The sequence below is a fragment of the Phocoena sinus genome, chromosome 3 (genome assembly GCF_008692025.1).
Source record: "Phocoena sinus isolate mPhoSin1 chromosome 3, mPhoSin1.pri, whole genome shotgun sequence".
Classification (NCBI taxonomy): Eukaryota; Metazoa; Chordata; class Mammalia; order Artiodactyla; family Phocoenidae; genus Phocoena; species Phocoena sinus.
In genome coordinates this window covers 92,548,538-92,570,413 of record NC_045765.1, presented here as the reverse complement: position 1 = coordinate 92,570,413, position 21,876 = coordinate 92,548,538, and positions in this window count along the sequence as shown.

Here is a 21,876-nt window from a genome sequence, read left to right as displayed (position 1 = left end):
AGCTGTACTCCAGAGGTAGAATTTGTTCTTTTCCAGAAAACTTCAGTTCTGCTCTTTCAAATGATGGAATCAGATCTGCCAATATTACTACTTGCTTAAAGTCAGCTGATTATGAACTTTAGCCAAAAAACGTTTACAATCTCACCTCGACTGGTGTTTGATTGAATAGCCTTGCCAAGTTGACATATTGCACTGTGCATCACAGGGGCTTTGAACTTGCTAGTCCCTCTGCCTGGGGATGCTCCCTGTATCGGTCTTTCAAAGAGCAGTTTCTTCCCATCCTTGAATCTCGGCTTAAAGGCTGCTCTTTCAGGATTACTGAACAACAAAAAGTAGTGCCTCCACATGTAATTCTATATCTCAGCCCTTTGATATTTTCTTCATAACATTTTCTGTAATGCACTGTGGGTTTGGAGGGATTTTTTGGTTTGTTTTGATGTTGTTTTGCTTTGTCTTTCACTAGAAAGGGCTTCCAATATTAAGGCCGAGCCATGTTTTTCTTGTTTATTCCAAGTGCTCAGCATAGAACCTAAAACACAGTTGTTACTAAAAGCATATTTACAGAATGAACATAAGAAGTAATATGAAGTAGCAAAATTAAGAAATGTTATAAGAAAGAAACTACACATGAAAAGATAATGGTTATTTTTATGTATGGTAAGAGTTTTAGGAATTTTTATTTTTTGCTTATTTGCATTTTCACATATTTCTACAATAGGCATAAATTACCTATATTTTTGTTTGATTGTTTTTAAGTACAGTAATTGTAAAAAATCTCTACACTTAAGGAAAAGAATGAAAAGAGCATTAACTCCTACTCAGGAGAGACCATTACTTTCTACTTATACCATAAGTGTTGAATGGCTCTAAAGGAGAATTGGTGGTGAGCTTCACCAGCCAAAAGTCTTAATGGGTGAAGAAACTCTAAGGACTGATAAGATAAATAGAGGCTTATGAAATTTCAAAGCTGTTGATGTGTAATGTTAATATAGAGGAATGAATAATGGAATGATGGTCTAGGCACCTGTGTTAGGTTTTATTTTTTCATGATAAAACTTGCAATAGAGAAATGCCTCTCAGGAATTCATTTATAAAAATAGAGTGAAAACTCAGTGATGTGTTTGAATGTCAGCCAGTCTTTGAGTTGTTTCTGCTTTTGTTTAGAGATAAGAACTGAATTGTTCAACTGAGAGAAGCACACATATAAAGTGCTAGCCAAGTAACTGTAGAAAAAAGAAAGGAGATGAAACAGAATGGGCACCTGTCCAGAATAATACTTGAATGCAAGGCCTTTGCTATAGAGTGAGGGTCCCCAGTTCTTCTGTTCTTCCATAGCAATGTAGCCTGAAATTCTATTTATTATGCTTACAGGAGACCCTTCTTAAAAATACATATATTAATTACCTGGGCAGGATACAAGAAACATGATATGCAAACTTATTTGTTAAATACTTAGAAATTCAGTTAGGCTCTTGAGAGAAGGAAAGCCTTTACTGAAATGTGTTTATAAGGGATACATAATTGTGAAAGTCCTTGCTGGAGTCTGGGCTACTGAAACGGGTTGCTGGGGGTGCTCAAGGAATATAAAATAACCTGCAAGAGGAAGAGAGAGATTAGAAATCTCCAAAAGGAGACCAACGATGCCTTAGTCAAACTTCGATGGACTATTTTTTTTCCCACAGTTTTATTGACATAGAATTTTCTTGCTCTAAAATTAACCCACTTAAAGTGTACATTGTGTTTAGTGTATTCAGAGAGTTTTACAAACATCCACCATAGTCTTTTTTTTTTTTAGAGGGTTCTATAACTACATGCATTTAATTATATTTCCGTTAAGTTTTAAGTAGCTGAGGTATTCTTCTTTAGGACCTGGTATAAAAATGAGGGTATGGCTCTATCCTTGTTTCTGTGAGATGTTTGAAGTTAGATAAAGCAATTCAGATGATTGTTGGTTTTGTTAGTAAGTTTACATCATGACAAGTGTTAAAAAACCAACACATACAACTCTCCAAGAAATATGACAGTGGATCTTAATGTGAAGTACATGTAATAACCCACAAATAATCATATCAGTGAGAGACCTACAAGAGACTTGATGATCTACAATGTAGGACTACAAGGCAAGGAAACATTTACTATCCTCTGGAATCTGTTCATTTAATCAGGCCATCTAGAGTCAAAGCACTTGACCTTAAAAGTGCTCAAGTAGCAAGCTCCATATTTTATTTGTTCCTTTATTTTTCTGTACAAACTCACCACATGTGTCTGCACTCTCTGTACTCCCAAGAGGAATGTTAAATCGTTAAGGTCAATGGTGGCACTTGTACTTCAAACAAGCCCACAAATGGCAGAGTCCTAGTCTAATTTCCCAGCACTGCCAATGCTGCCATATATGATTTTCCACTTAGGTTCTTTCTGATTTAGTATTTGAGTGTCTGGGCATGGTGCTAACAACTTTCCATGGTCTCTTTAAGGAAACCAGCTTTGTAGATTATACTTGTTTTGCATGTAACTATGCATACAGCTGGCAGCCATAAGAAGGCAAGCTTAGTGAATATTCCTTCTTTATTTAACTCCTTCTGCAGGTGTCATTTCTGTGTTTTAGCCATCTGGTGTTCTGCAGAATAGAATCTCACTAGCAAAGACTTACTCAGATACAAAAGCTCAAATAAAAATCTCATTAAAGTAAAAGTATTAAAAATGGTCAACCTAACAAATACAACGTTTTGTTTACTTTGCATGTTGATAAAGATCTGGAGCAAAAGTAGTATTACTTGTGAGCAGACATTGGCTACAAAGGGTATGTTATGAAATAATGCTTATGATAGGTTACCTTCTCTATTGTGTAAACTCTGAAAAATTGTCCATTCCAAAAAAGTATCAGATCTGAGAATCAAAAATACTGTCATTCCTTCTGCCTTCCTCTGAAAAAGGATTGGTGGGTGGGAACAAGAGATGAAAAAAAAAGCCATTTTCAACCTTTTGATATAATAATGTATTAGGTTATAAGTTGAAGTGACCAGAGTTTTCTCTGTTTTTTGAATTAAAAAAATTAAGTATGAAATAGGTCTATATGAAAGCATGGTAAATGAAGCATGAAAGGTTTTATCCAATTTTATTTTATATATAAAAATATAATCTACTTCACAGAGATGGGAGCAACTTGGGCTAGAATACAGGATTCAGCCCATTGTCCTTTTTTCTACTTCACTGAACTAGAGATAAGGTAGGAAAAAATAATTTACAGAGAAAAAAGGATAAGCTTGTTATCACTAGGGGTTCAATATGGTAGAAGATAAGCAGTTAGCGGTACCTTAAACTCTCTTGCCTCAATTTCCTCATCTGTAAAATGCCCTACTTCCTAATATAGAATTAGATCATACATGTGATGTACTTATCTCAATCCCTGGAAAGCTGTAAATGGCCAATAAATGTTCATTATGTTTATTATTCAGTGTCAGAATTGTGTATGAAATTTTGAGAGAAAGCTAGTCTGGTAAGTGGTTTTTTTTTTTTTTTTTGGCATCCAGTGAAAAATTGTAGCTGTATTCTGTTACCCAACTCTATGCCTTGCTTGTTAAAATCCCTATACATATCTCTTATCAAACCCAGGATGTTTGGGTCATACATTTCCCATAAATATAAAGGTAAATTGTAGCTCAGCCTAGTTTTATAATTCTTCTGTTAGAAAAATTGAGATCCAAAGATCCTTGTATAGTTGTTTTACTAAATCATAAAAATGCATGTAATGCCAGGGGGTAGGGTCTTCTTCCAGAAAGGACACAAATTGTAGTAATCAGCTAAGGAATATTCTGCCAATACCATTTTTTCCCTAGCATTCTTTCCTATTTAAAAGAAAGACTAAGATGTAATCATGTGTGATGGGTACCATTACAAATTATATTTTCTTGTGGAAGGTTAGTGGGTTTGTGGGGCCATAAGACATACATGAGGGAAACAGATACAGAACCTAAATCTCTTCCATTCAAATGTGCAGTATGCAATAGATTATTTGAAAATGATAATCCAATAAGCTCTTTTTAAAAATATATTGAAGTATAGTTGATTTACAATGCTGTGTTAATTTCTGCTGTATGGCAAAGCAATTCAGATATACATATATATATTCTTTTCCATATTCTTTTCCAATAAGTTCTTTCTTTGGGAGCCTGTATTGTGAATTCACTAGAGAAAAGTTGCTTTAGAGGGTAAAGGATTCTTGATCAAATCCCTAATCTAACATTTGTTAGTTGCTTGGACACTCTCATTGATAATTTGCAAAAAAAAAAATTAATTAAAAATTTAAAAATAAACCAAAAAACTCCTGCAATAATTCTCTTCCTTGTATCATATCACTGGCTAATCTCTTTTCACCTTGATTCTGGTTTGGCCCTGTGATTTGCTTTGGCCAATGGGAGATTACCAAATAAAAGACAAGCAGAGTCTTGAAAAGCACTTATATATTGGGATTTGTTCTTTTGCTGCTCTTGGACCCTGTGAGTAAGCCCAGGCTACCCTGCTGAATAAAGAGACAGTTGGCCAAGTCATCCTATTAGCCCCAGGTGACACTGAGATAACTGCCAGACATGTGAGTGAGGTTACAGACTATACTGTCCAGCCCCAGCCAAGCAAGTCCAAGAAGAACCACCCAGATGATCAAAATATATGAGTAATCTGTGTTTTCTGTTTTAAGTCACTTAGTTTTGAAGTAGTTTGTTATGCAGCACAAACTTACACTAGAGAAGTTATTTGATAAGCCTCAATTTCCTCGGCTATAAAGATCTCGTATATACCTTATCGTGAATTGAATAGCGCCCCCCGCAATTCTTATCTACCCAGATCCTCAGAATGCAACCTTATTTGAAAATAGTCGTTGCAGCATTGAGGTGAAGGATTTAGATGAAATTGTACTAGATTAGGGTTGGCCCTAAATCCATTGAGTTTCTCCTACTAGGCAAATAAAGGACATAAAGAGAAGAGAAGGTTAAGATGGAGGCAGAGATGGGACTGATGTACCTACAAGCCCAGGAATGCCAAGGATTGCAGGGCAGCCACGAGAAGCAAGGAGAGAGGTATGGAACTGATTTCTTCCTCAGAGACTCCAGAAGGAACCAAACCTGACAACACCTGATTTCAGACTTCTGGCCCCTAGAAACTGTGAGAAAATATACTTCTCTTGTTGTAAGCCACCAACTTTTTGGTAATTTTTCATGGCAGCCCTAGGAAAGTAATATATACACCATTGAACTCACGTGAGTATTAAATAGCATATGACTAGAAGATAGGACAGTTCTTGCCATGGAAAGCTCCTCAATAAACATTACTACTATAATTATAACATTCTATTGTGAACTCCCTTAAAAACTTCTAATTCTCTTCATAACCCCAGTACCCAGTAAGGTGCCTGAGACACAGATATTTAATAAAACACTTTTTTCTTTTTTTGCTTCTTTGGTACGCGGGCCTCTCACGGTTGTGGCCTCTCCCGTTGCGGAGCACAGGCTCCGGACGCACAGGCTCAGCGGCCATGGCTCACGGGCCCAGCCGCTCTGCGGCGTGTGGGATCCTCCCGGACTGGGGCACAAACCCATGTCCCCTGCATCGGCAGGCGGACCCTCAACCACTGTGCCACCAGGGAAGCCCCAATAAAACACTTTTAAAAAATAAACAAATGACTTAGAAACGTCTGTTTTGGGTGTGCAGGCTTTAAAGAATCCTGGAGTAGGAAGGTGGGTAGTCTCCTAAAAATGCCATGGTGCCATGGTAGCTCTATCAAGAAGCAGCTCATTTGGCCTTGGGAGCCTCCCAGAAGTCATTTCTGCTGAGGTGTGGGACTCTGGCATGTCTTCATCTCCACATCCCTGATCTCTACCAAGGAAGGTCAGGAAGGATGCAGCAAAGGAGAGAAATGGAGAATGGAAAAGCATTTCATGAGAACAAAATCTAGGAAAGTCACAATTCAAAACAGTGCATCACCCACTGGGCTTTGGCCTTGAGGATGGAGTTATTCAGGGCTGAGTACATAGATATTTCCCAGATGGACTCACTCCCTGTCTTCCCAAGAGCTCTCCAATTTCTACCTCTCTGAGCATCCACTCTTAAACCAAAAATTTTACTGGCATCTTAGCTCAATGAACAGCTTAGGTAAATTATTGAAAATGCTGGATAATTAGCCTGGTTCTCATGTACACCGAGAGCCAGAGTGTCACAGGCAGGACTATCGTTTTCCGTGGGTTAGGGGCTGATGACTACACAATTCAATCATGATAGCTCATAGAAATTCATAAGAATTTTTAGCCACTGGTCAGAATTACCAGATAATATATAGATAATATATTAGAGGGTGTTGTGTATGCATTTTATCCCATTTTTTATTTCACTTTGCAACCAATCGTTGGAGTACTACTTTGTGCCTGTCACCTCTTCCCTCTCTAGGCTATTACCAGCACAGTGATAAAATGGGAAATATATTTGGATTAGCATTTATATAAGATTTTCTATTTACTAAGCACTTTGGTAAAGTTTATATTAGTTTTCTTTCCCTTAGCTCGGTGTATTAGCTTGTATTACTGTATTTGCATTTTGCAGCTGGGGACACTAACACGGTGAAAGTTTAAATAGGTGGCTTAAGGTCACATTGAAAATTAATGACAGTGTTGAGATTAACTCTAATTGTATTTTAGGATTTGTTTACTGAGCACAATATCTTGAAATCAACTGGACCAAACCTGTCATCACTAGGAGGAAGATGAGCTTATCAAATAACTGGAAAATTAAGAAGCTAATTCTTGAACAAGCAGTCAGTGAGACTAAGATTAAAAAAAGCATAACCACATTTCAGAAACATCAGGTCAATGCAGTCTGGGCAAGGATTTAGTGTAAGACCTTTCTTCTGAGCTTCAGACTCACACTGCCTGCTGGATATCACCAGTTGGGTATCTGACAGATTTCCTGAAATCAACCCATCCAAAGTTATAACTTTGCCTTAAAACTGACCTTTCTCCTACTGCTGAAATATTCCAGCTGAAGCTAGAAGCTGGAGTCATCCTCAATCTGTCTCTTCTCTTAATCCAAAAATATGCTTGGTGATCAGGAACTGGCAATGCTACCTCAGTAACTTCTTGTATCTATCCTCTTCTCTTTAACTCTACTGGTACTGCCTTATTTCTGACCCTTCTTTTGTTCCTGGACCATTGAAATACTCTTCTAACTGGTCTCTCTGCCTTGAGGAATACACATACACTTCTTCACATTGTCACAGAATGATCCTTCTAAACACAAGCCATATTGTATTACTCCTTCGTATAAAACACTTCAAAGACCTCTTAGGGGCCCAATTATTGACCATGGTATAAACAACCTTTCATGATCTGGTTCCCACTCACCTTTTGAAACCACTCTTAGCCCATATACCAAATGTACCAAATGATTGCAATTCCCTAATGCATCGTGTTCTAAAATTCACTCATCTCTGTGAACTTGCTTCTCTTTTCATTTTATCTACTAAGTCATTACTGGAGACGCCAACACAAATATCACTTCCTCTCTGAAGTCTTACCTCACAGTAATAATTGACGTTTCACCCCGTATGGTTAGACTGTTCATCTGCATGTAATTGTCTTAGCACTGAAACTTTTTTGCGTGCATGCGTGCACACTATCCTCTTTTTGTACTAGACTCCAAGCTCTGCAAGGGCAGAAACCATGCATTATTAATTTTTCTCTTTCTAGACCCAGTACAGAAATTTGTTTCAGGTTTATTCAGTAAAGTGCCATCTGAAGAAATAAAAGAATAAATATGCAACAGAGGAAAAATACCCAAAGCTACAGTGGAAATTCTTCTAGAAATTAATCTTGGTGAATCTAAAGATGTAACTAAGTCTATAAATAAAAATATGTATGGAACATGGGAACTTGGCTCTCCTGCTAAATACTAGTACTTAGCTAAATAACCCGAGACTAACACAAACTATATGAGCTTTACTCATGTATAAATTAGGAATAGTAATGACTACCCTGTAGGATTGTTGTAAAGAACTATTTCAGTAATGCATGTAAAATACTAGCACAAAATAGGCACTCAGAAATTAATGTGTTTTGGAATTTCTTTTGGAAGGTAAGGCATAACTTAAGAAACATACCAGCTCCTTCTGAAACCAGCCATTCTCAAAGAGCTGGATGGCGCTCAATACTGCTTTCACTGCTACGGTAAACACTGTGACACTAGAATGTGTAATAATGTGCTGAGGGCCAGGCCTTTGGTCTGTTGTGTTCACTGTTGTCTTCAGCACCCACAACACGAAAAGACATGGAGATGGATGGATTCATCACATATTCATGGATGACAGAGGGCTGTGCTGTTAAATGTTTATTCAGACTATTTTACTAATTAGATCACATGTGGTTTGCAGTGTTAATTATTTTGCAAATATTTATCATACACATTGGGTAGTCCTTGTCTAATGTTATCACAAATCCAAAACTAGTGGGATCCCAATGAAATTACTTTGCCTTCAATTTAAAGAAAAATATTTTAAAAGATGATATTGCTTATAAAAGCTTCTGGCCATGCTCACAAATAGGTATTGGATATTAATCCCTACAAATAAGAAACATTAAAAAATTTAAAATTCTTAAGTCTTTAATAAAGAATGAATGTAATATTTCAATATAACAAATCAGTTGTGATATTTTAACAATTAGAATTCCTTAGGACTATTCTCAGTATTTTAAAAGAGAGTTTCATAGTGCAATCAAAATTATTGGCTTAATTTCTGCTGTAAAAATACTATTGGAATTCCCAGGCCAGAGACAAAGTTTTTCACTTTTAGTCCCATGTTGTGACTTGACTAGAAAAAAAATAGTTGGCAGAATAAAATTATAATCTAATATGCAGAATTGGAGTCTCTGTTCCAGTTTAGAGAAATAGCTAAACATATTATTGAAATGATATTATATAATTACATTTTTTTGTATAAATGATTACTGTAAAGTCAATTATACTGTAGCAAATTTTTCAGAAAATAAGGCCAAACTATAAAGAAAATGAATACTATTGACTAGTTATTCCCCACAACTTGCTTTCTATTTATACTTCATACATCCAGCATATCATTTCTTTAGTTACTTAGCTTCTATTCTAGTTTTTTTACTTGATGTATATGTTAAATAAAATGAATAATTGTAATCATAAGAAACTTAAGTTCCATAAGCTGATGTAACTGAGGCATGGATGGACATCATTAATAATACCAAATGCTGAGGAAGCTTTAGCCTCAATCTAATTTGTGCACTCCATCTAAATAAAAACAGCAAACAAATATTTAAAAGTGTGAAATTCCGAATATATTTATCATAAAATGGTGGCAAAATGGTGAATAATTTATAATACAATTATTTTATATATAAAATATATTTTACAATATTTAACTTTTCTGGGTATCAAGACTTTAATACTAGAAAATCTGTTGATAGAAAATTCCATATTTGATTTTTACATGTTTTGGGGAACACAGAATGTGCTGTGTAGGGGATAGCCGCTTATTTACAAAAGAGATTTTACAGTTGTTAATTATTGCCGCTGATTTTGGGGAGACTCTTACAATAAATACACTGATATAAACAAAGAAAATACTACAGAATATTGAATATTTGCATAAATAGTATATACTGTTTCTATCATATACATGCTAAAAATTCAGAATTTACGTTTTGTGGAGTTCTGCCTTTTGTGATCTAAGTTATATCAGTAAATAGTATTTCTTATACATTGATATAACTTTTGTGGTCCAAGTTATATCAGTAAATATTATTCCTTATCCATAAAGTCACACTTTCAGAAGACAAATTAATGAAACAAAATATTGCTAAACTGAGTGCAGAAAAGAGGTGGGGTTCTTGTCATGAGTTAGATCTGAAAGGTAATATTGATTGACCCATTCACTGTACACATCTTTATTAGATATCTACTATGTGTTGGGAATCCTTTGCAGTGGTCCCTAACCTTTTTGGCACCAGGGACCCTTTTCGTGGAAGACAATTTTTCCACGGACCGAGGGTGGGGTTGGGAGGGGTGGTGTGATGGTTCAGGCAGTAATGCGAGCAATGGGGAGCGGCAGGTGAAGCTTTGTTTGCTCACCCGTCACTCACCACCTACTGTGAGGCCCAGGTCCTAATAGGCTATGGACCAGTACCGGTCTGCAGCCTGGCGGTTGGGGACCCCTGCTTTAAGGTACCTGAGATAAAGCAGTAAACAAAGGCAGATCAGAGAGAACATAAAGGATTAAGATACAGGGGTTCACTGGCGAGTCACACTGTTAAATATTTATCAGGATATCTGGATGATAAACATAAATAATACATAAAACATACATGTAATATCCTAGAACTCAGAAAAAAGATCTTAATAATTCTTAGAGACTGTTATGTTTACTTAAATGAACTAGAGATAAATAGGATTCATATTGTCTTAAAGCAAAAAAAAAAAAAAAAAAAAAAAGCATAGTTTATTAAATGTAAGTAAATTCTTTCCAGAAATTATCTGTGGATTTGTGGTCAGTTTGAGGTGGTAAAGAGTCCTAGTGTACTGATCCATGTGGGTAAAATATATCTTATATCAAAATCTCTTGAGGGAAAACAGAAGAAGTTTCGGGAAGTCTCCACTTTTAGCTCTGCAGACTTATGTTCATATGAAGATGATGGCTTAAAACATAGCACCGTCCTTTTCCTTTTCCTTGTTCCCATCTGGGAAATTCTGTTCATTTTGTCTGCAGTAGATATCCTATACTTGTAACAATTTTTCTGATATTTTATACTTAACCTCAACTGTGACCTGCAAGTTGTAAATAACTGGTTTTAGAATCTGTAGTCTGTGTTCCCTTCAGAGACTATTAAAGTCTCTCTAGTTCCCTCCTTTTTCTAAAACTTTGTTTACATCTTGTAATGTGCCTAGGACCTATGATAGGTGTACTCACAAAAACAAGTGTGTTAATTAACAAGATTAATTTCATTTAATCTTCATAATAAAACTTTGAGCAAGGTGTTGTTATGTTTAATTTACAAAGGAAAAGAGTGAGAGCTTAAGTAATTTTTGCAAGTTCATGAAGATAGTAAGAGTAGAAATGATAATTTACCCGAAGTCCCCAAACTCTAATATCCATGCTTGTTCCTGGATACACTGACACCACATTCTCTAACAGTCTTACTTGCAGCTTCAGTATAGTTGAATGAATGATTTATATCACATACAGTTTGCTTTTCTTTTTTGTGTGTCTTATTTTTTCTGATTGGAAGCTCCTTAAAGATATCATGAACGTGTTTAAGGCTCAATCTTGGTCCATGGTTGGTACGTCAATAGGATACTGTTGCTTGATTGATCAAATACCACATTGTAAGCTAATTTATTCATAGATCACAAATCTTATGACCAGATTTCTCTTCATAATGGGTCTAGAGAGAGAGGTTGTTAGGGGTGTTTAACTTGCCAAATTCTTTTTTTTGGCAATGAGATAGCAGGTGCAGATGGATATTTCCTACTTATCAACTTATTGAGTGATTCACTTAATCTGAGAAAGAAAAACAAAATAAATGGCCAGCATTCCACATATGTGTAGATAAGACATGTATGTGTATATAAAATGTGCACATTTTATACTGCGAGGACGTTTAGGGTTCATCTAGTAAGGTAAGTCAAAGACAAAACATCATTAAATGTTAGCATCTCTAAACTCAAATTTCAATCCATAGATCACCCCTAGATGAATATATATATTTTTATTTCTGTTAGGACTGATTCAGAGCCTGTTCATTTGTTTGAAATATAACTGACATATATTGTGTAAGTTTAAGGCATACAGTGTGCTGATTTGATACATTTACATATTGCAGAATGATTGCAAAAAATGTCTGCCTTTTCTTGAAAGACCAGGTCTGTATTTGGCGTGATTCCTTCAGGGTAAGAGCTGACATGAAGTGAGAATAAGCCCTTAGGGTGAGGCTTGTGCTCTACATTATGACACAGGTCCTTCCAGTCTTCTTGCCTCTGAATTGGGGTGGAAATTAGAAGCAATAAGTCCACAGTTCTTTCTCTTATGGTGGAACAATTTTTTTTGCTTATACTAGAATAAATGTTTTCTTGTGATAGAGTACAATTTTCCTCAGATTTATGTCTGTCAAAGTTATGGAACTAAACTGAGAAGGCCATGTGTTCCAAGAAAAATAAGGAATAACATTTATTTATTTACATATGCCTCAGTTTGATTACTTACATTACTTACCAGGCCACTGTTAGCTTTTAGTCCCCCAGGCTTGACCCCAAAGTTGCCTTTAGTCCTTTCTTCATTAATCCTCAAGACCAATTAGTTTTCATATTTTGCCAGTACTTTTGCAAGTTATTTGCATTTGCCTTTTTTTTTTTTGGGGGGGGTGGGGTGCCACTTGGCTTGCAGGATCTTAGGTCCCCAACCAGGGATGGAGCCCAGGCCCATGGCAGTGAAAGCGCAGAGTACTAACCACTGGACAACCAAGGAATTCTGTTGCCGCTCTCTTTTTTTTTTTCCCCCAGTACGTGGGCCTCTCACTGTTGTGGCCTCTCCCGTTGCGGAGCACAGGCTCCGGATGCGCAGGCTCAGTGGCCATGGCTCACTGGCCCAGTAGCTCCGCGGCACGTGGGATATTCCCGCACCAGGGCACGAACCCGTGTCCCCTGCATCGGCAGGCGGACTCTCAACCACTGCGCCACCAGGGAAGCCCTGTTGCCTCTCTTTTTAATCTTATTGTCAGTCCTCTTTTTAAAATACCTAAACTGGTTGACGAGTCTATCTGTCTCTGATCTTTTCTCTTGTAACTTATCCTACATAGTTCAGTCAGATTAATCTTAAAAATTGCCACTTTGATCCAGTAACTTTCTTGTACCATATTTAAAACGTTTCACACTTAGGCTCTACTCTGCCTTTCCAGCTTGATCACACCTACCTACTAGGTGATCACACCTACTAGTGATTGTAACTACTTAATTTCCCTGCAGGATCCTTTTTTTTTGCTTTCTCACCTCAGTGCTCAGCATATGCCTTTCACCTTATTTGAAGCCTCCTTCCTCTCTATTCTTATGCAATTGTGAGCTTTTCTGTTAGACGCAAACAAAGTATCACTTCTGTAAAACCATCCTTATGTACTCCATTTATTTATGATTTTTTTCAACTTTTTGATGTCTTAACTTTTCTCTAACAGTTACTTGCTATGGATCATTTAATTCATGGTATTGTTGGTTAACTTCTGAGTCCTGTCTTCGCAAAAGATACCATAAACATATTCAAGCCAGAGATCATGTCTTATATTTCTTATATTCTTCAGTGCTACCATAAATGAATTGAGGATATTGATGACTTGTAGTTGTTCCTTATTGTGTGAGATGAAGGGTTGAGGTATAGATATTATGGGGAAAGTTCAGACAATTTCCTCATGGGGATTTAAACATCCTGTAGTTTGTCAGCGTGATAGTTTTTCCTTCTTAAAAGAACTGAGTACGTTAATAATTGTGTGATCAATTAATAGAGCCAGAAGTCACTCTGCCCTTTGTATGAAGACTGCCTATTTACACTGAGGAAGCATTAATTACTTATGTGAATTCCATGCTCTTTTATGAATATCCTGCTGACTTTTTTTTTTTTAAACAATTCTTTTTTTATTTTTATTTTTTGGATGTTGGGGGTAGGAATTAATTAATTAATTAATTTATTTTTGCTGTGTTAGGTCTTCGTTTCTGTGTGAAGGCTTTCTCTAGTTGTGGCAAGCGGGGGCCACTCTTCATTGCGGTGTGCGGGCCTCTAACTATCGCAGCCTCTCTTGTTGTGGAGCACAGGCTCCAGACGTGCAGGCTCAGTACTTGTGGCTCATAGGCCTAGTTGCTCCGCGGCATGTGGGATCCTCCCAGACCAGGGCTCGAACCCATGTCCCCTGCATTAGCAGGCAGATTCTCAACCACTGCGCCACCAGGGAAGCCCTCCTGCTGACTTTTGAAATGTATCCCTTGTCTATTATGGGAGCCATCTGTACTTCAAAAATCTAATAGAATTAACTTGGGCGAGGAACCTAGTGATGGTCTAAGATCTTGGGTGACCATTTAATTTGTTGTCTAAACTGGAACACTTTTAGAATGTAAGGTGGCACTAATGAGATGGAATACTGGTATAACAGGTGTAAACCAGGCATTTGTTGGATAAACATAGATACATGGCCACCATAGGTAAAGCTTGACAGAATGAAGAGAACTTCATATTTAGCTGCAAGCCAACTACTGACCCCAGGAAAAATCAAGAAAGCCAAAGGACTGCCTCTTCCTCTATACAGCTGTAGTTGACTGCTTCTAAAGTGACTCTCAGTGGTTTCCACCCCCTGTTATTCGTGCCCCTGTACAATCCTGTTCCTCTTGAGTAGGGATGGACCTAGGACTTGCTTCTAAGAAATGGATTATGGCAAAAGTGATTGTATATGACTTCCAAGATTAAGTTATAAAAAACTGTGACACAATTAGAAAAAAATGATACTGAGTGTTTCTAAAGATTATTATGTTAATGAAGGTTCTTTCCTTTCTAATTTATTAGAGTAGTTTTAAAAATAAAGAATAAATGTTAATTTTCATCTTCAAAAAAAAAGGTTGGATATTTGTCTTTGCTTGCACTCTCTGACTCTCTAGCATCGTTGGTCTGATGAATCCCGTATGGAAAGAAATGGAGAGAGACTGCTATCCAGCAGTCAGCTAGGACCTGGGTTTTGAATTTATCACCTTGCAGCAATACCTTAAGTTATAATAATTTGTAAATTATCTTGCTTTCTATCTAGACTTAATATTATTAATCATACCTACTGTGTACTTTTTTAAAAAGACAATTGGCTATTTTTAACTTATTTATTTTTGGCTGTGTTGGGTCTTCGTTGCTGCACGCGGGCTTCCTCTAGTTGCGACGAACGGGGGTTACTCTTCATTGTGGTGTGTGGGCTTCTCATTGTGGTGGCTTCTCTTGTTGCCGAGCAGAGGCTCTAGGCACATGGGCTTCAGTAATTGTGGCATGCAGGCTCAGTAGTTGTGGCTTGCGGGCTCTAGAGCGCAGGCTCTGTAGTTGTGGCATATGTGCTTAGTTGCTCCACGGCATGTGGTATCTTCCTGGATCAGGGCTCGAACCCGTGTCCCCTGCATTGGCAGGCGGATTCATAACCACTGCACCACCAGGGAAGCCCCTACAGTGTACTTTTTTTGTTTTAAATTTGATAAGACATCTATAATGTTGAAAGAAACAATAATGCTTAACACTCTTACTTGAGCCATGACTTATAAGATGCTACTAATATTTCATTTTTAAGGGTAGATTCTTGTAAGTTATTTTAGATATACATTTTTAATATGTCAAGGAAGTAGATTTTTGTTTCCTGTGTTTTAAAATGTAAAATATTTGTGTATGTTTTCTTATTTTAAGCTATAATGTAATAATTCAGAGGATATATTAAACCATATGCCCAGATTTGTCAATGGTTATCCTCAGAGAGAAAGAACTACGTAACTTTTTTATTCCTGTGCATCAATGGATTATAGAAACTCACCCTTCATGTTGATGCTTGAGTCATTAGTGATTTGCTTCATTACCAACATATTAGGCTTCAAAAATTTTCAAAACCCAGATAAGTCTTATATTCGCTAGGGATTTCATAAAAAAACATTTACTTTCCATCCTGGCAATGTGATGAGATGAGTAAACATCTTTTTAATATCTTTTGAAACTTCTCCTGCAGATTAAAGTTGGCCTCGACCCAAATCTTGTTTTCATTTGTTAAAACAGGCTTGGTTTAAATACAGTAAGGCAGCTAAAAGCGTTAATGCAGTTAATCCACTTATTAAAATGCAGTTCTTCAGGTTTATAAAGTAGCTTAGTTTCAACTTCTTAATTTCATTAGCAGAAAACAAAAGTCATTTTCTCCTACCATGGAGCACTTATTATTTATTCACCCAGCTTGCTCTAAGTAGCTGGCTTAGGATCTTCCTGGGGGATGGCGCTCTGTCACTCACAGAGCTGGGCCAGGCAATGTCTAGTTGCTCCTTAGACCTGGTATCTTCCTAACTATTTTGCATAAGTTTGATTTTCTCCTGATAAGAAACCGGTTATACATAGGTGGGTATGACAGTAACCATAAATGTTCATAATCTCTGCTCATTATGCAACCTGCCCAAATAATTTAGCAAAGAAATCTAATAATAGATAGAAAAGCAATTACAGAGTAAGATCATTTGTACACTTTGTTAGTTTTACATACTCTATAGTGCTCAGAAGATTTCAGTGAATATGGAATTTGACAGCTGATTTTAATAGTATCATCAATTAAATAAAGCTCTAGGAAGGCTAGAAATGTTTGCTCTTCTTATTATGATTAGATTCCAAAGTTTCAAGAAGTGAAAAGTGAATATGACTTTTTATTAAGAAATGAGTCACGCTTCCTTTTGAGAATATTGTTATCAATGATCCCTTATTTTCAGAGGGATTCATAGGGGCACTAAAATGCATGCACGTGTATTGTAACATTTTCTTTATTTTTGTGGACAATCGTGTGCTAGTAATTTTGATACCACCCAGGGAATCCCTTGGAAATGTAAGTGGTGAAGTCTCAGATAAGGCGTGCAATGGATAACTATACAGAAAAAAAGCATTTTATTGGATCTAGTGTCTATTTTCTAGTCTCTGTGAGACTTTGTAAGAAAAATGTAGATGATAATATGGGGCCCTCTACCATCTCATTGTTAAATTCAACAAATAATTTTTAAGTACCTACTAAGTGATTAGCATTTTACTCTCTTCCTTTTCCATGTTATGTTCAAAAAACTTTTCTACATAGCTCATTATGAAAGATTCATCAGGGTCCTATAAGCATGAAATGATGGACAAAGTGTGCACAAAAGTGAGCAAAAAGTGTCCTAGAAATGCAAATGTGTGAACAATACATTCTCTTTATCACTAGCTTTTTTGAATTATGACTGACAAAAATTTTATATATTTAGATTGTATAATGTGATTTTCCGTTTTTTAAGTTGTACAATGTGATGATTTAATATATATATATATATATATATACACATTTCTGGGAATCTAATGCATAGCATGGTGATTATAGTTGACAGTACTGTATTGTATCCTTGAAATTTGCTAAGAATAAATTTGCTGAGTTCTCATCACAGAAAAAGGTAACAGTATGTTATTTATACAGAGGTATATAAACTCATGTAGTTTCATATGCAAATATTGTAACTACATTTTTATATTTCAACCTAATCTTGATTTCAAGTCCTCATGCTGCCTGATGGCAAAAATGTCCTGTCACTCAATTCTGGATTCTCCAACTTAGATCCATTTAAAATGTGGTAAACAGGATTTTTCCTTCTGCCTTCTCCCATGGACTGGCCTGAAAACCTGAGGGGCTAGAGGTAATCATGGCATTGGGTTCAGGGAAGCAGCTGGTCCCTGATTGAGGCCTCTCTTGATGCTTCTGCTACGATTTCTGTATTCTTGCCTGGGGCCACAGTTTGTGCCACGTTTTAGTGTGGAGTCCTCTCCCCATGCTGATGATACTCCTCCAAGCTTTCTGCTTCTCAAATATTATGCCGGATTCTGGGGAACAATAGGAGGTACGGCTGCTTCTCAAGCTGAGTTTGGACCTGTGGGTGCTGCTGAGCCTGATGCAGTCCCACCTGCTTATGCATCCTGTCCAACCTCTGCTCCACTTTTTGCCCTGCCATAGAAGGCAGGGAGTTCTCTGCAAGGCAACTAAGAAACACACAAGTAGAATTTCTGTATAGTTTTATATCGTCATATTTATCTGGAGCTCGTATATTAACTTATTTTTGACATCAAGAACTTAACAGTTTTGTTCTCTGGTTCTGCTAACACTTGTCACAATGGTGATCTTATGTCAAGAGGCCAAAATAGGGTAGAATTACAGGATAACAGTATAATAGAAAAAAAAGAACACATTGACTAAACTTTGTAATATGTGGCTACACTAAGGACACTGAATGTAATTGTTAAGCATATGGGCTTAGAGACAGTGTTGGGTTGAGGTTTTATAGGTTAATTGTCAGACTTTGAGCAAGTAGCTTAGCCTCACTAAGCCTTTATCTTTATCTGCAAGATGTAAATAATAATAACACCTATGTCATAAAATTGTGAGTAAGTAATATATTAAAGCATTCGGTACACAAAGGGGTTGTCCATGGTCGGCATTGCAGTGGATGTACCAAATTAACCAATGATGATTTAATGGGATGCTCATAATATCATTTTTTCTGTTATTATTCGTTTTTATTTTTTCCTATTTTCTTGAACCGCTGAGATTAGTATTAACAATGAAGATGAGAAGCAAGTTGTTAATGCGCTATAGAAATCCACTTTATGAGATACTGTATTTTAAGCAGCGGGACAGTTATGTAGGTTGGCAACACAGTTTTCAACTTAGACCCTAGTGCCTTATAATAGCATTATCTGACAGGCAATGAATTGGGTACCACGATTCAGCCCAGACTAAAACCACATAGTAATTTTGCATTAATCAATTTTTGATATACCAGCATGAGAAAAATTTCAAATCTTTGAAAATTTTGAAAGAGCGAAACTAGTACAAGTCAAAAGTACCCACACCCCACCCCCACCCCCTAATTTTTAAGGTGCTGCACCAAAAGCATATGGCTAGATCAAAAGCAACTCATAGATGTGAACAGTGAAAAGCTGTACAAACCTCTACAGTCGTATTAAAGGTGAAACTCTTTCAAATTTGAAATTTAAAGTAATCGATGTTTCTTTCATGGCCAGAGTTGGGGAAGATAGTTTTTCTTTAGTGGAATAGATGGTCACACTAGCTGCTACAGCAAACAAACCCCCAAAAGAGTAATGGGTCAAATGTGTTTATTTTTCATGCAGGTAAAGTACAAAAGAGATGTTTTGACAGGAGGGTGGCTCTACTCAAAGCACTGATTTAGGCACCAGACTCCTCCATCTCACAGCTCCATGTCTTCAACACGTGGGTTCCAGGGTCACCGTGTCTCACTGGCTTCCTGAGCGAGGCTGTCATTGTCAGTAAAGCTGTTTATGTCCTGGGGAAAGACTGACTGCTACAATTTCAAAGAAGGGCTTAAAACCTTTTGTATAATGATTTAATGTAGTGGGGCAGTATGTGTGCGTGTTTTGTTTTTATCTGGAGGTCTTTTACTAATTCTCCTCACTTTTCCTAGCAAAATTCTTACATATTTTGTGCCTCCAACAAAATGTAGTGAAGTCCCCAAACAGGGTTATACTTCCTCAACTCAACATGACGTCTGGCTTGGAGCTATGTTTTTATTAAATGACCCAGTAGAATAATTCATATTTGAATTGCTCATTTTACTAAAATTATTTGCTAGGAGCATCTAAAATGACTTGGTGGTTGAAAGATTTCCATTATTCTTAAATGGTCTAAAGATCTTATCTAGAAAAATATTTTCTCATCTATTACTACTAGATCTTGAAGAAATATAAGATTACACTTAAAATTTATTAGGCTTAGACATCTTTAACTGGAAGGAAAACACCCAGAAGCTGAGAAGCATTTTCTGTAATAAAATGAAACAGAGATGTGCTTAGCATGCAGCAGCTAGATAATTTGTCTCTGCCATGAGTGTGGTTAAAATAAATCTTATCAAAAGGTAATGTGTTGATAGTAGTAGAGGAATCTGAGAAATATGGATGAAATGAGGAATGTAAAAATACTTTTAAAGCAAGAACAGAAACTTTATATACTTTATTTTATGTCAGTGGTGAAATATATTTAAATTCAAAATGTTAAGTATGTAATAGAGTCATGTTACATATTTATTAGAAGTAAATTTCTTCTTTTAATAAATTTATTTTTATTTATATTATTTTTGGCTGTGTTGGGTCTTAGTTGCTACACACGGGCTTTCTCTAGTTGTGGCGAGTGGGGGCTACTCTTCGTTGTAGTGAGTGGGCTTCTCATTGCGGTGGCTTCTCTTGTTACGGAGCACGTGCTCTAGGCATGCAGCCTCGGTAGTCGTGGCGCATGGGTTTAGTTGCTCTGAGGCATGTGGGATCTTCCCGGACCAGGGCTCAAACCCATGTCCCCTGCATTGGCAGGCGGATTCTTAACCACTGCGCCACCAGGGAAGCCCTTAGAAATAAATTTCTAACTAACGCTAATCTTATGTTTATGTATCATATTGGGTTAATTACCTTGGGGCCGTAGCAATGTGTACAAAATCTTTTGTCTAATCATAGTAATTTTGGTAGGAGTCTTTGTTATTTTCTTTTCTTTGTCTTCAAAATGAGAGTTTTAAAATTGATAGTTTTATTTATACCCCAAGAAGAAAATGTTTACTATGATAGTTTGACTTAATGCAGTTTGATTGCCCTTGGGATATTCAGTTTCAGTCCTGAGAAATTAGGTAAGAGATTTTCTCATGAATAGATATTGAACACCCTAAAGTATCTGATACAAGGGGAAAATGAATCCTAGTGTATGCCTCATGAAACCACTTCTGTTACATTTAAATAAGACAGTCATCCTGGTGCTAAATGTAGTTTCACAATTTTATTTTTGGATAGTAATTTTTTCAGAAAATTTCCAATTTCTGATGTATAGCAAGATAAGGGATTTTATTGCTACCATGTGATGTCTCAAATTCTTATTGTTTTCCCCTGAAACGAGCATGGATTATGATGGACATCTAGTGCTACAGGCCAAGCTGTTAGACTGAACGAGAATCACCAAGTCAGTCAATGGTTATGTCCCAGGTACTTTTTTAGATGCTGGGAATATAGCAGTGAAAAATCTCCTTGGAGATAATGCAGAGAGAGCTCTCTACCAACCTGAATTTCAAGTAAGAAACTTACTTTATTTATGACAAATCCAATAAGGCTAGACCTCCAGTTGCAAACCTTAAACCCCAAATACCTTACCTTGTATTATTTAAATAGAGCGCTCATAATCCATCAAGGCGTCTCACATCCAACATTACGTATAATCTTCATCCCCTTTCTCCAATTATAATAGCATCAACATACCCTCAAACAACATTTGTCCTATAGGGCAGACTTAATTAATTTGAGTCTAAAAATCTATGCTTTTACAAAATTGTTTTCTGTAATAATGACCCCTAATCTTCTTGGATATAAGATTCTTTCTTATTTTCTTTGTTTTGGGGAAAATCTTTTCCTAAACTGTGATAATGCATTGAAAAATGTCAAGGAATAAGAACCTTGTTTCTTAGTATAAAGCAAAAAATGAAGCTCTTTGGAGTACAGGGAAATTCTCTGACAGAATGCAAAGTTGTAGATGGAAAATATTTAGGTTGTCAGCCAAACTAATATTTCTATGTCACATGAACAATAATGAGTTTCACAGCCTGGTTGGGGAGGTCAGGAGGTCACTGTCATTATGACAAGTTTTAGAAAATGAGAAACAGGAGGCACAGAAAATCTAAATGATTTGCCCCCAAACTGTACGTGTGTCACTGGGTCACAGTTGCCATTAGTAATAATTTCTTAAGCCAACCTTTGAATGCCGTGTCTTAGCAAAACGCAGAAGGAGAATTGAATAGGAAGCAACTAAGGAAATCAAGGGAATGACAGTTGACGTGTTAAGATAGAGTTAAGGAATTAAGAGTTACAGACAAGGGAGAGCTAAGAGATGTGATGCGATTAGCAGCAGAATATTTATGGATCTGAAAGGGAAGGTAAGAAACTTAAAGCACTAAAAACCTGACTGATAGATATCATATTGTGCTTTTGTTTAAATATAACACACAAAAATGGGTAGTATTTATACACTATTACATATGTTGCTGAACTCT